Genomic DNA, 16,371 nt, shown 5'->3' on the forward strand with positions numbered 1-16,371 from the left:
AGACACTTTCAATAAATAAAACTGAATATACTCAACCGTTACAACTTGTTTTTGTTGATATATGGGGTCTTGCCCCTATGGTTTCCAAAAATGAATTTACATATTACATTTTCCTTGTTGATGCATATTCTAACATGTGTTTATACTTACTTGCTAACAAATCTCAAGCTTTAATTGCCTTTCAAAATTATAAATCTTTCATGGAAAAATAAACTAGTCACTGCATTAAGACTTTACGGCCAGACCAAGAAATGGAATTTATGTCCAGGGCTTTTACTAACTTTCTTGCCTCTGAAGGAATACAATATAGAAGGTTTTGTATCTATACTCATCACCAATAAGGTAGTATAGAAAGAATACACAAGAAAATTACTGAAATGAGCCTCTCGTTTTTGGCCACAACATCTTTACCAATGAGTTTTTGGGAGGATGCCTTCACAAGTGAAGTCTATATTATAAATCATTTGCCAACACCAATTTTGGACAATAAATGTCCTTTTCAGGTTCTATTTTATCATTTATTAGATTATCAGTTTTTAAAATCTTTGGATGCATGTGTTTTCTTTTTCTGAGACCTTATAGTAAAACTAAGCTCAATTATAAGTCAAAACCATGCTTATTTTTAGAATATAACTCCAACTATAAAAGGTACAAATATATGGTAAAAAATAACAAAATATATTTAGCTAGACATGTGATTTTTCATGAAAATACTTTTCTATATCAGAAACTGTTTGAATTAGAAGCTATTAGTACAAATCCACCTTTGGAAGATGCTGGTACTAAACGTTCCAGATTCACATTCCTAACCCCACTACTCAATTAGACATAGATAGCTCACCAACACAACACCTCCATTACCAATAAATACTTATAGTCCTGTACCAAACTTAACTTCATCTAGAGACACTTAACAATATCCTATCATTGCTTCCTCCTCTATTTTAGAATCATCTGTGTCCTCACAACTAGAAAGCAATCACCCTTCTCCACAAATGACACAGAATGAACCAATACCTATCAGTGGTATTGAGATTTGTTTACCACCACTACCTAAAACCAATGATCACCCAACGACCACCAGATCAAAGTCTGGTGCTGCTAAACCAAATATTTTAATTGCACAGACTTATGATCTGGTTCATAGTGTACCAAGAAATGTGAAAGAAGCCTTGTAATCTAATCACTGGAGAGAGGTTATGGATAAGGATTAACAAACTTTAGAGAAGTGTAACACTTGAACCTTAGCAGAACCTACATTAAATGCAATTGTCATATATAAGAAGGTAGTGGACTTTTGAAATAAAAAGAAATCAAAGAGGTGAAATTTTGATATATAAAATAAGGTTGGTTGGACAAGGATTTCATCAAATTGAAGGTGTAGATTATGATCAAATCTATAGCCCTGTGGTAAGGCCAATTACTATGAGGGTAATCTTAAACATTGCATTCTCATTAGGTTGGACATTAAGACAGTTTGATTTTGATAATGCCTTTTAAATGGCCAACTCAATGAGACTATATACATGTCCTAGTTCCAAGGCTATGTTCAAGGTGATGAAACTCTAGTGTGTAAGCTTAATAAAGCCATTTATGGCCGTAAACAAGCACCTAGAGCATGGTATCAAACTTTGACAGAAACTTTAACAAAATTTAGTTTTCAAGAAACTAAATATGATATATCTCCCTTTGTCAAGTTCTACGATGCTAATGTGATCTATTTAATAGTGTATGTTGATGACAATTGTCACAGATAGTAATTTGATAGATATTGAAATTCTTATTCAACAACTCAATAAAAAGTTTTTTCTTTGAAGGATATGGGGCAGTTTAGCTATTTTCTTGGACTTGAGGCAACATATATGCCTCAGGGCAATTTGCTCATTACACAATCCAAGTATACTATTGAATTATTAAAAAGATCAGTTATGGACACATCAAAACCTATGCGTACACTAATAATGTCTAGCACTAAATTGTTTGTAGATGACTGAGAACTATTTATAGATCCCAAACTCTATAGATCTATTGTTGGTGATCTACAATATTTAACACTAACTCGACCTGGTCTAACTTTTGCAGGGAATAGTATAAAATCCGGTTAAACGGTAATTAAATAAGTAATTAATTAAATATAGATTAAAAGGATTGAAAAATTTAGGTTTTATAATTTGAAAAATTAATGGTGATATTTGGACTGACAGATTTTTCTGACCGAGGAAATGTAATTTATTTCAAAAAATGCGTAAAGACACGTACCGGTAATTTAATCGGTAGTACCGACTTAAGTTTGTCCAACACTGCAACTAAGACAATTAATTATGAGTCAAAGAAATGATGAAAATTAAATTTTATAGTTTGAAGAAGTAAAAACATTTAAAATACGAATTAAAATACTAATTTAAAAAAATTTGGCCTAAAATTGAACTAATAAATCGAATTGGTTGAATCAGGCCCATACTGGGACCAATGCCCAACATATATAAGATGAAATTCATCATTTTCCCCATTCATTTCTAAAATTCACGTTGAAGAGAGGGGAGAAGCATCATCTTGGAGTCCTCTTCAATTCTATCTGATTAATTTGGTAAGGAATCTTGAAATTCGTGTCCAAATCTCCATTCCCTGTAAATTCGCATTTTTGGTTTTTGGGATGTTGAATTATTGTGATTTTAATTGTGTCGGGATACTCTAACATGGATTATAAGTGAGTTTCACCCTAATTTTCAAGTGGGTAAGATAAGAAACCACTAAACCTTTGTTAATTAGTGAATTAGTGAACCCTTAGTGAAATTAGGTTGAATATATGTGAAATTGATGTCAAATTGGTGAATTGGAACAAAGTTGTGGTGATTGGAGCTTGTTGAATTGATTTGGAACCTTGGAAGCTGGTCAAGTGGATTTTGGAGGCTTGAAAATTTTTGAAAACAAGGTTTTGTGATGTTTTGTGGCTTGGGAGAAAATCGGTAAGGTATGGTTTTGATTTTCTATCGCTAATCTGTAATGTTATGTAAAAACTTAGGCTAGTTATCATAGGATAGGCTTAAATGCTCTGAATTATGATATATTGAATTAAATATGTAGAAATGTGATATTGATATTGATCGGTAAAGTTGGCGGAATTGTGTGTGAAAATGGTTTGAAAGAATTTATGGAATTATGTTTTATAAAAATTGTGAATTGGATAAATGGGTATGTGATAGTGTGCAAGAATATTTGGTGTCGAATTGGTTATGTTTTGGTTGGTATTGTATTTGGAATTTTGGAAAACTTGAGGTTTTGAATCCTTGGCAAAAATTGAATTTTTGGCCAACTTCGACGGGCCATAACTTGGCTTCCGTACTTCTAAAACTTGTGAAACTTATTTTACATGAAAGTTGGGTCTGAAAAGTTTACAACGCTCGAAGAACAGACGAAAAATAATTTTTAATGAAAAAGCTATGTGCGTTTGAAATTTAGGTTTAAAAATAGAATTTCTCAGAAGTTGTTGAAAAACCAGAAATTCTGGTATGTGTGCCCACGCACACTATTGTGCGTACACACATACCAGAGCATGTCTTGAGACTCGTGCTTATGCACGCACACCCTGAAAGTTTTACAAGTTGTGCGTACACACATTATGATGCGTATGCACATGCTGGGAAAGTTGTTTGGTGTGTGCGTACGCACAGTATGATGCGTATGCACGATGTCTTATTTTTACACTAAAACCCTGATTTTAACTATTTGACCTTTCTGGCAAGTTTGTGAACATCCGTAACTCCTATTTAAGGTTTGATAGCTAGTGTTAGGTTGTAGAAGAAGAGCACACCCAGTAAGGAAGTTAGTTTGATATTGAGGTGAGATGTATTAAATGTAATAAGAGGAATAATGATGAGTGATGATAAATTGAGATGATGATTAATTATGATTGAGGTGCATTGAGGATGATTATGATATTAAGAGGTGATGATGATTAATGATGTTATTGACTATGAAGGAAGTGGAGTAAGGTGGATGATGGACTTGAAAATAAAATTGAATCTGATTAAGATATATGTGACCGGGTAAGATGTAGTGGCGTTGTCCAGTTGCTCTGGATAAAAGTTGAGACACTAGGTAAGAGGCAGTAGTGTTGTCCACTTACTCCGGATAAAGATTCGAGACGCCGGGTAAGATGCAAGGGTTGAGTTTTGTCATTCTTGCTCCGGATTTAGAATTGTAACACCGCCTAGGTAAGAGGCAAGGGGTGAGATTGTCCCACTTGCTCTGGGTTACGCGGGTAAGATGCAATGGTTGCGGTTTTGTCCTACTTGCTCCGTGTTATGGTGTCATGTCTAGTGTTCACTATCGGACATGTCGGGTTGACTATATAACCGATAGATAAGACTCATCGGCCATAGGGCAGGCATACATCATAGGCATTTGTATGTTTTGATTGAGTTTGCAATTGTTTGGTTTGCCTAGTTGCTTAACTGTTATTACTTGCTATCTGATTTATTTGCTATAACTGCTATCTACTCCTGTGTTTTTTTTGTCTGTTTTGCCTGTGCTTGCTTCTGAGAGATTTCTGTGTTTTCCTTGTATATATATTATATTTTGTCATTCCTAAAGGTTGACTTGGGAAAACAGGACTTATTTTGTTCTCCACTTGTATACTATACTCGGCCTTCGCTTTACAGATTTAGTCTGGAGCTCGCTATTTGAATCTTTGGCACTCTATATCATATGTATACTTTCCTTTCTGTGTGTTGTTATCTATCACTTAATGCTTATCCATTTTGAGTGTGATACGTCTTTCGAACCTTGTTTTATCCAACTTTCCTTCAAGGCTCCTAGTTAAATTTCTTTTCCTATATGCCTATGTATGTATTTTACTTTTAGAGGTCGTAATACTTCACTACCTCTGATTTTCGAACTTAAACGTAAAGTTCTGTGTGGTAAGGTGTTACAAATAAAGTCTCTCAATTCGTGCATAGACCAAGTCTACATCATTGGAAGAATGTAAATGGGATCTTAAGATATCTTAAAGGGAGAATGAACTATAGAATATTTTTTTTTGAAATTCACTGACTTTATATTGATTGCATTTTCAGATGCTGATTGGCATGGAGACTTAGATGATAGAAAATCAATTATAGATTTCTGCATATATATAGATTGTCTCCCGAGGGTTACCTGAAACGATGATTTTGGCCTGGACGTGAGGTCTAGACTCCTGACGAGGCAGCGTTTGACTTGTTCTTGTGCCTAGGTGCCGCCGTCCGAGTTCCTCGTGATGAGGTAGTGGGTGGTACCTACAGGAGATTCCGATGCTTAAGTTAGCAAGGGCTTTAAGCAGGTGATGCATGAGCATCTTTCCTATCTTTTTCTAGTGAATTTGCATTTGATTGTTAAGTTTAATCAAGATTTAAATACTTTTTAGCCACTATGAATGTAACTTTGAATTGTGTGCAATTCTATTTATTTCAGGTAGCATTCGGATGGATTTGACGGAGTTTTATAGAAGAAGAGAAAGAAAGTGGATGATGCTGTCAACCCTGACCTTCTTGCACTCTAACGAACATAAATTGAACTATGGAGGTCCAATTGACGCATTTCTAATGGTATTGGAAAGCTAACTTCTAGAGCTTTCCAACAATATATAATAGTATGCCCTTTCTCTCCATTCTGTACGGTCAATATGGTGCCTAACTTGGAATTTTCCAAATTAGACGCCAGGATCACAAAGCCTTCCACAATGCATGCTGCTAAGGCGGCACCGAACTTGGAATTTCCCAAGTTAAGCACCATATGAAAGAAGAAGCTGAGAGTCCCATTAGGCCAAGGCAGCACCTAACTTTATTTTCCTGAAGTTAGGTGCCAGTTCAAATAGAAACCATGGTCCCCACGCAAGATAAGAAGTATTCGAAGATTATTTTAGATTTTGATTAAAATTTTTATTTTAATTACAAATAAGAAAATATATTATTTAGTTTTATGAAATATATTTTATATTAATTAGGATTAGATATAAAAGGAAATGATTCAGCCCTTCGGGCTCACTCTTCTGTTTGACGGACCTCATTCCGCAATTTACAGTTTTTCAAAATTCTTGTTTTCTCTCTGAACCATGAGCAACTAAACATCTACTGTTAAGGTTAGGAGCTTTGTCTATTGAATGGATTGATACTATTACTATTTTATTTTAATTCATGTATTGATTTCAATTTCAAGAATTTGTTTTCGTTCTTCATCTTATGAATCTGTGTGGAATGGAAGTATCACCCTTATTCTAATTGAGTTCTTGCAAACTTGGAAAAGCAATTTACCTGAACAACAGCTTGAAAACAAATTCTCCTAAATCACTAATTATCTGGACTTAATATATAATCCTCTTATATTTGGATAATTAGGATTTTTGTGGCACATAAACTAGTTTTGAACTTAACCCTCTAATCGGAATTAAGTGACCAAGGAATTGGCAGTTGTTGAAAGTTAGAGGAGACTAAAAAGGTCTAAGGAATTAGGGTTTAGTCATATATAGTTTGCCATGAATTGAATCTTGCATGATTAAAATAGTTGGTAAGAAATAGAAATCCGGAAAATAAACATCTCTGAAACCTTAACTGTTTTACTCATATATTTCACATCCCGTTTACTCATTGCTTTCTAATTTTCTGAATCTACTATTTAATGCAATTGAGACCTAAACACTCTTTTATGCTTGTCTAACTAAGTAAATCACTTAATCATTGTCGCTTAGTCCATCAATCCTCGTGGGATTGACCCTCACTCACCTGAGGTATTACTTGGTACGACCCGGTGTACTTACCGGTTAGTTTGTAGGTCATAAATTCTGCACCAAATTTTTGGTGCCGTTGCCGGAGATTGACTGTAATTGACAACCACCAGTTATTTGATTGTCTAGATCAGATAATTTTTTTCAATTAATTTTTTTATTAATAAATTTTAATTTCATCTTTTTTTTCTTTTTCTTTTTTTTTTATTTCGTTTCGTTCCTGCTCCCCCTGTCTTCTTTTCATTTTATCCCTTTAACTTCAACTTTGAATTTGTTTAAATTGTCTTTCGTTATTTTGTTTTTATTTCATTTTCGTTTTCCTTCTTTAATTTCGTTTATTTTTATTTTTCTATTTTATTAGTTTTATTTAAATTTTAGCTTTAATTCTTGAATTTTTGCTCAATTGTTTTTTTTCTCAATTTATGAATTTAAGTTTGGTGTCACTGATAAACCCATATTTCATGATTTATCTTGTGCTCGATTGAGTGGTTTTTATCAACTCTTTACCCACTTATTCATACTATTTGCATGGTTTTACATTTGCCTTCCTAATTATGTGCTTTGATTGAAAACATGCTTCTTTGGCCTTAAGTTCCCTATGTTTAATCCTCTCTTATTACCATTAGATGCCTTGATATGTGTGTTAAGTGATTTCAGAGATTACAAGGCAGGAATGACTCAGAGGATGGAAAGGAAGCATGCAAAAGTGGAAGGAATACAAGAAGTTGGAGAAACTGCTAAGCTATCTAGCCTGACCTCTTCACACTAAAATGGCTATAACTTTAGCTACAGAGGTCCAAATGACGCGGTTCCACTTGCGTTGGAAAGCTAACTTTCGGGGCTTCGATTTGATATATAATTTACCATAGTGACCGTACAGATAAGTGACGCAAACATGTCATCCACGCGGACGCGTCGCATCTGCGAAAATCAGCGTGGCAGATTTCGCAAACAGCGAATCCTGGGCTATTTCCGGCCCAATTTCAAGCCCAGAAAATACAGATTAAAGGCTGCAAAGTGAAGGAATGAGGAGAGACTTCAGAATGCTCTCATAATTCACTTTTCATATTTTTAGATGTAGTTTTTAGTGAGAGAGGTTCTCTCCTCTCTCTCTTAGGATTAGGATTTATGACTTCTCTTAGTTTTAGGAGTGACTCTCAATCCCAGGTTCTTTGTATTTATTTATTTTTCAATGTTTCATGTTTAGATTGATCTCCTTAATTAATGTTATTTGAGATATTTCAGATTGATGATTGCTATCTTTTATTTATATAAATAATTTGGATTTTCCTGTTTCCCTTTTGGCTTTGGTTGAATAATTGGTGACTCTAGAGTTATCAAACTCATTGTTGATTGAAAATTGGATTTCTTCATTTCATTAATTCATATTCCAATAACTCTGGCCTTTCCCAAGGAAAGACTAGGACTTGAGGAATCATAATTAATTTATCCACTTAACTTACCTTCATAGTTAGAGGTTAACAAAGTGGGAGAAAAATCCAATTCTCATCACAATTGATAAGGATCACTTAACTTACAGTCATTCATTTACTTTTATTACTTTGAAAATATAACTGTGCCCATTGTCCAACTAACCTTTTACCTTAATCCAAAAACCCCAAACACACTTTTTCATAACCAGTAATAAGAACATACCTCCCTGCAATTCCTTGAGAAGACGACCCGAGGTTTAAATACTCGGTTATCAATTTATTTAGGGGTTTGTTACTTGTGACAACCAAAACGTTTGCACGAAGGGATTTCTGTTGGTTTAGAATCTATATCTACAACGTGACTATTTTTATAAATTCTTTACTAGCAAAAATCCCAACGTCAAAATGGCGCCGTTGCCGGGGAATTGCAAACGTGTGCCTTATTATTGGTTATTGTAAATATTTTTCAAAAAAATTTTTTTTAAAAATTTCTTATTATCTTTTTCAAAAATTATATCTTTTTCAAAATATTTTCTTTTTATTAATTTTTGTTTTTATTTTCTCTTACTACCATGAACTCTCACCCCTTTGGCTATGAGTCTGGTTATAATTATGTTGCAGGAAGAGGAGATTATAATGACAACATGCACCATGGTTGGAAGAATCAAAGATGGGAGGAGCCACAAGGATTTGAACAACCATCGTGGCAACAACCACCTCCAATGGACTATCAACAACCATTCTACAATGCATACCAAGATGATAGATATGGTGGACCCCCTTGTAGTTACCAGCAAGACCCACCATATGCTTATGAACCCCCTCCTCCTCAATATAATTTTGAACCACTATACTCACAAGCCCCTTTCCGCCATTCACCTCCATATGACCCTAACCCTCAACCACCATACCAACCACCTTATGAGCCATATGAACCATATATAGAACCACCCCAATACCAATCCAATTACTACATAAACCACCACTCCTCCATACACATTACCCATATCCATCAAAGTCAGAATCACAGGTTAGCCTCGAAAAATCAATGAAATAATGTACTGCAATCCTTCATCAACTGGAACAAGCAATGATGGAGAAGTTAAAGCAATTAGCTTCCCGACGTTTGGATACTCAAGGAACCCCCATGGCTTCATGTGGGCAATATAATGAAGAACGTAGTATGAAGGAGATACTAGAAACTCCAGAGGACAACGAGGAACATGGCTTTGTATTGGAACAAGTAGAGGAAGCCATAATAGTTGCAGAGGAAGAAGTGGTTGAAGACTTAGGAGATGCTGAACCTCCATGGGAAAATCAACACATAGAGCCTCCGTCCAAGACAGTTGCATTTGATGTTGAGGAGGGTGTACAACCTCCAAGGTATATCACAGTTAAAGACTTAGAAGAGGTTGATCAAGTGATGGAGATTCAAGAAGAAGAAGCACAACCTCCCATGCCCTTGGAAAGCAATGAAGAGAAGATTGAATTGGAAGAGAGCTACCAAGAGGAATAGGTTGAAATTGAAAAAGCTTGCAAAGAGGTGGTAGTTATCCAAAAAGAGCACAAGGGAGTGGAGCTTGCAATCTCATTAAAAATACCTCCCCCTAAGTCGCCATCATCCTTCACAACATTCAAGTGGGTAAAATTCATATCCCTTAGCTTTCTAATTTCACTTGAATATGGGCTACTGGAGACGGATGGTTAACTTAGAGCTCTTTGTGACATTAAGAGTAAGCAGAAGATGGCCAGTGGTAAGAATTATCCTGCAAGGTTCATTATGGTTGGAAGCTTTAAGTTTAAACGCAAAGGTTGGTATAGAGCTCAACTGAATGGGTCTAGGAAGCTGTTCGATCGCTGCAGTGAGAATTCAGATCACCTTTCACCCGGCTGGAAAAATGCAGATCAAGGCAAAAACGGGTGTAAAGGTAAGGTTTGGGATCCTGGAATCTGTTCTGACATTTGTCACCCCGGGAGCCTAAGAATCTGTTTGAAGCTTCGTAAGGGCTTTACGTGCTTAGTCTGGGACCCCGGAGGTTACTGGAGATACAAACATTGGTGAGGATTCCTGGATCAGTACAAACATAAGCCACCATGACAGGAAGCTCATCAAATGTCCAACTTAAGGACTTTAACTAAAAGTGCTAGGCGGGAGACAACCCACCATGGTATGATCATTCCTTTTTTATTTTTATTCAGTTTTATTTGTTTTCAAGTTTTATTTTATTTTATTGTATTGAACCTGGAATTTTTCATAGCATTCATATTAGCATTGCATACTGCATACTTGCATATATATATAAAAAAAAGGGGCCACGCGACGCGACCGCATTAGCGACGCATCCGCGTCGCAAGGAGAGGGGAGAAAATAAAAAAAATGAACAGAGAGTCACGCGAGAACGTGGCTGGAGGCGTGCCAATGTCACAAATCGTCCCACGCGACCGCGTCATATGGGAAAAATGGCCTCCCACGCGACCGCGTGCCCTGGATTTCGACGTAATAATGGTGCACAGCCGAAAGTTGTGCTGGAGTGGCGCAGGACGCGCAGTCCATCTCACGCGACCACGTGCTTTACGCGGCTGCGTCACGTTCTTCTAAAGCCCACTCGCGCGATCGCGTCACCCACGCAATCGCGTCACCCAAAATTTGGCAAAATAAGATTTTGAACAGAGAGTTGTGCGAGCGCGAGGCTGCCCTCGCGCCAGTAGCATAAATTGAGTCACGCAACCGCGTGACCGACGCGACCGCATCGATTAACTTACAGCGCAAGTCGTGCGACCGCGTGCCCCACGCGTCCGCGTCGCTTGCGCTGCACAACTTATCCTAATTTGCCAAATATCTTATCTTTTCTTCCCCAATCCTAATTTCTTCTATCTTTTCTTCTTTCTTCTTTCTTTCTTACTTTACTTCTTTCCCTTCTCATTCTTCTTATCTTTTATTTTATTTTACTTAATTTATTTGCATATCTCATTCATCGCATCTTAATTTTGTGCATATTGTTTTTATTTTCTTTTCTAAATTTTTTATAAAAAAAAATTTATTCTACTGTTGCATCTTTTCTTGAAATTATTTTGGTAACTTGTTTTACACTGTGGGATGATATTAATTATCTGCCAATGCCAATCTTTCATGATACTTGCACTCCATTTGCATTGGCATGAACTTGTATTGATACTTCCATTACTCACTCTCCTCCCCTATGTTACAAATTTTATACCACTGGTATGCCATGGCTTCTATTATTTTCTCACGTACATGTTGAAGCTTCCATGTAAAAGAGAACCTTATCATTTGGCATTAGCCTACCCATACTTTATTTATTTTTCTTCTCTTTATTTCTGGGTTACTTTTCTCCCCTTTTTCTTTCAGGATGGCCACCCGGAGGAGAACCGGAAGATGTTTACATGGGGAGACAAACAAGTCCATCTGCACAATCCTTGAAGAAAGGCATTAGTTGGAACAACCCCTCCACCTGCACATCTCAGTATGCACCGAGGACGGTGCAATCTTTAAGTGTGGGGAGGTCGATACCGATCTCCATGGGTTAGTACTTTCTTGTCTCAACACCAATGTTTAAATTTTCTTTGTAGATTAGTTGTTGCATTTGCATGTTTATTTGATTTTTGCATATTTTACCACTTGGTTGAAGTAATATTTTCTTTTTTAAGAAACTTTTTATAGTATTTCACTAATTTAAATTAAAAACTTTTTGAATAACTTGTATGAAGAAATTTTATTTTGGAACATGGTTTAAAGCTTGAACACACAAAAACCAGTGAGATTTTGAGCCTATTTGATTGGTTGCATTTTATCAACCAATATTTTAATTTTGGTGTGTGTTTTTCTCTCTAAAATTGTGATATTTGTCTTGCTTGATTCTATATTTCCATTATTTAATGTATGCATACACTTATATGATTGAGACCTTTGTTTCGCTGAGCTTACATACCCATATGGCCTTAACCCTTCATTATCCCTTGCAAACCAATTTGAGCCTATTTTACCCCTTTTATTCTTTACTTTAGCACATCATTAACTCTAAGCGGAAGACAATAATGTCCTTAATTTGAATCCTTGGTTAGCTTAGACTAGTGAGAGTGCTCATGAATTAAGTGTGGGGAAAAGTGGGTTTGGAAACATCTGGTTTGAGAATTGAGTATGTTAGAATTTTCTGAAAATGTGAAAAAAATGTTTAGGACATGTTCATGCATTCAATAAATTAATCATATGCATTGAGAAAAACAAAAGAAAAAATATATAAAAAAAGAGCAAAATAAGTGAAAGGGGACAAAATGCCCCAAAGTAAGTGGTGAAAGCAATGCATATGAGTTGTACTTGAAATTAGAATGCATGAATATGTGGAAAACATAGTTAATAGGAAGTCAGATTTTATATTATGATTACATGGATTGTCCTAAGTTAGGTGGAATAGTTTATGTTAATTAAGGATTCAAATTTTAAGTCCACTTGGCCAAATACAATCCTACCTTGACCCTAACCCCATTACAACCCTTAAAAGACCTCTTGATTTGTGTATTGGTGCATTAAATTTTTGTTGATTGTTAGATGAAGAGCAAGCTATAGAAAGCAAGATTAGTAGAGAATTGAGAGAATTGACCCTAGACACTTGAGAGTTAGAATGATATACACTACTAGTAAGGGTTCAATGCCTAATTCTATATTCCCTGCATTCATGAGCTATCTTCTTCTTGCAAGTTATTTGTATTGTATTTTGTGATTTGAATTAGTGAAATCCAGTTCATATTTGTCTTGAAGAACTTATTTATTTTTAACCAAGTAGGTAGAAACATTTTGCATTTAGTTGCATTCATAGGTTGCATCTCATACATTCTATCATTCCTCTTCATTCCTTTATAGCTTCTCTTGAGCTTAGCATGAGGATATGTTAATGTTTAAGTGTGGGGAGGTTGATAAACCCATATTTCATGGTTTATCTTGTGCTCAATTGAGTGGTTTTTATCAACTCTTTACCCACTTATTCATACTATTTGCATGGTTTTACATTTGCCTTCCTAATTATGTGCTTTGATTGAAAACATGCTTCTTTGGCCTTAAGTTCCCTATGTTTAATCCTCTCTTATTACCATTAGATGCCTTGATATGTGTGTTAATTGATTTCAGAGATTACAAGGCAGGAATGACTCAAAGGATGGAAAGGAAGCATGCAAAAGTGGAAGGAATACAAGAAGTTGGAGAAACTGCTAAGCTGTCTAGCCTGACCTCTTCGCACTCAAATGGCTATAACTTTAGCTACAGAGGTCCAAATGATGCAGTTTTACTTGCGTTAGAAAGCTAACATCTGAGGCTTCGATTTGATATATAATTTGTTATAGTGACCATACAGATAGGCGACGCGAACGCGTCATCGACGCGGATGCATCACAACTGCAAAAATCAGCGTGGCAGATTTCGCAAACAGCGAATCCTGGGCTATTTCCGGCCCAGTTTCAAGCCCAGAAAACACAGATTAAAGGCTGCAAAGTGGAGGAATGAGGAGAGACTTCAGAATGCTCTCATAATTCACTTTTCATATTTTTAGATGTAGTTTTTAGTGAGAGAGGTTCTCTCCTCTCTCTCTTAGGATTAGGATTTATGACTTCTCTTAGTTTTAGGAGTGACTCTCAATCCCAGGTTCTTTGTATTTATTTATTTTTCAATGTTCCATGTTTAGATTGATCTCCTTAATTAATGTTATTTGAGATATTTCGGATTGATGATTGCTGTCTTTTATTTATATAAATAATTTGGATTTTCCTGTTTCCCTTTTGGCTTTGGTTGAATAATTGGTGACTCTAGAGTTATCAAACTCATTGTTGATTGAAAATTGGATTTCTTCATTTCATTAATTTATATTCCAATAACTGTGGCCTTTTCCAAGGAAAGACTAGGACTTGAGGAATTAGAATTAATTTATCCACTTAACTTACCTTCATAGTTAGAGGTTAACAAAATGGGAGAAAAATCCAATTCTCATCACAATTGATAAGGATAACTAGGATAGGACTTCCAGTTCTTACACCTTGCCAAGAGTTTATTTTATAGTCATTCATTTACTTTTATTACTTTGAAAATATACCTGTGCCCATTGTCCAACTAACCTTTTACCTTAATCCAAAAACCCCAAACACACTTTTTCATAACCAATAATAAGAACATACCTCCCTGCAATTCCTTGAGAAGACGACCTGAGGTTTAAATACTCGGTTATCAATTTATTTAGGGGTTTGTTACTTGTGACAACCAAAACGTTTGCACGAAGGGATTTCTGTTGGTTTAGAATCTATATCTACAACGTGACTATTTTTATAAATTCTTTACTAGCAAAAATCCCAACGTCAGTCACCTAGTTATTTTTATATTAATTTTTCTGTTTATTTTTTTATATAAATTTCGAAATTTTCATTCCCATTTTGTTTATAATTTTTGAAATTCTACAAATTTAATTATTTAGTTATTTTATTTTATTTCCTTTATACAGGTTACCTCACTGGGAATTCTTTGCACTCTGAAATAGAGATTTTCACTTTCTTTTGTTTTCTGTTTGTTTATGAGCAGGAACAGGGATAAAGAGCCCTTTTTTGATTTTGATCCTGAACCTGAGAGGACCTTCAGACGGCGTTTGCAACAAGCTAGACTCTACAAAGCTAGTGAAAATCTCAGTGAGACCTTTGAAAAGGAAGCTGCATAGTCTACTATGGATCCTAATCATGTTATCAACGCTAATGTGGTAAATCAGAATGAGAATGAACAACCTAGAAGGATTCTTGGCTCATACACTGCTCCCAGTCCTAATTTCTATGGGAACAATATTGTGGTGCCTCCTATAGCTGCAAACAACTTTGAGTTGAAGCCTCAGTTAGTCACTCTGGTGCAGCAAAACTGTCAGTATCATGGACTCCCATAGGAAGATCCAAACCAATTCATCTCTAACTTCCTGCAGATTTGTGACACTGTGAAATCAAATGGAGTGAATCCTGAGGTTTACAAGCTCATACTCTTTCCATTTGCTATGAGGGATAGAGCAAAGCAATGACTTGATTCTCATCCTAAGGAGAGCCTGGACACTTGGGATAAGGTAGTCAATGGATTTTTGTCTAAATTCTTCCCACCACGGAAGTTGACTAAGCTAAGGGTGGATGTTCAGACCTTCAGGCAGAGAGATGGTGAGACCCTTTATGAAGCCTGGAAGAGGTACAAGTTGATGACCAGGAAATGCCCTCTTGATATGTTTTCCGAATAGACCAAGCTAGAGATCTTTTATGATGGCCTCTTTGAAATGGCCAAAATGTGTTTAGACAACTCTGTAGGTGGTTCATTGCACATGAAGAAGACACTTAAAGAGACTGCTGAGCTTATTGAGTTGGTTGCTAACAACCAATATCTTTACTCCTCTTATAGGAATCTTATGAACTCTGGGGCTGCTCAGAAGAAAGGAGTCTTGGAAGTGGATACCTTGGATGCTAGTCTTGCTCAGAACAAGATTATATCTCAATAGATCAATATACTTATTCAACACTTGAGTGGGATGTAGGTTTCAGCTGTTAGTGATCAGAATGCTCCTCAAGAGGCTCCATATGACATGAATGGTGGCTTCACTCAAGGTGAGAATTATGAATATGCTCAATTTTATCCTGAACAGGTCAACTTTATGGGGAATGCTTCTAAAAACCCCAACAATGATCCATATGCCAAGACCTTTCATCAGGAATGGAGAAATCACCCAAAATTAGGGTGGAAAGAGCAACTTCAGAGGCCACAGAATTTTAATAATCCTCAAGGCATTTTTCAGCAAAATAATTTCAATAACCGCCAGTTCCAGTCATCTCAACCACAAGACTGGAGCACTTAGAACGTGAATATACCTAAGGGGTGTTAGTGTATTTATAGCAGAATTGATAACCATCTTTTTTGGAGTAGTTTCACCTTTGTTGGTGAATGACCATTTCCTTTATCTTGGGAGTTTGTTGAAATCTATCTTTTAATGGAGATAGAGATAGTAGGAGAGATTTGGGGAGACAGTTACTTATTTTGGACAAGTAAAGCTGGTCCCTCTTGTCATGTCTGACCCTTTAAAGAGGTCGGGTAAGTGGTAGAGGTCATCCGTTTTGGGTGGCCCTTTTTATCCTTATTGGGTCTGCCTTTATTTCTGGGCCATG

The sequence above is a fragment of the Arachis duranensis genome, chromosome 4 (genome assembly GCF_000817695.3).
Source record: "Arachis duranensis cultivar V14167 chromosome 4, aradu.V14167.gnm2.J7QH, whole genome shotgun sequence".
NCBI classification, from domain to species: domain Eukaryota; kingdom Viridiplantae; phylum Streptophyta; class Magnoliopsida; order Fabales; family Fabaceae; genus Arachis; species Arachis duranensis.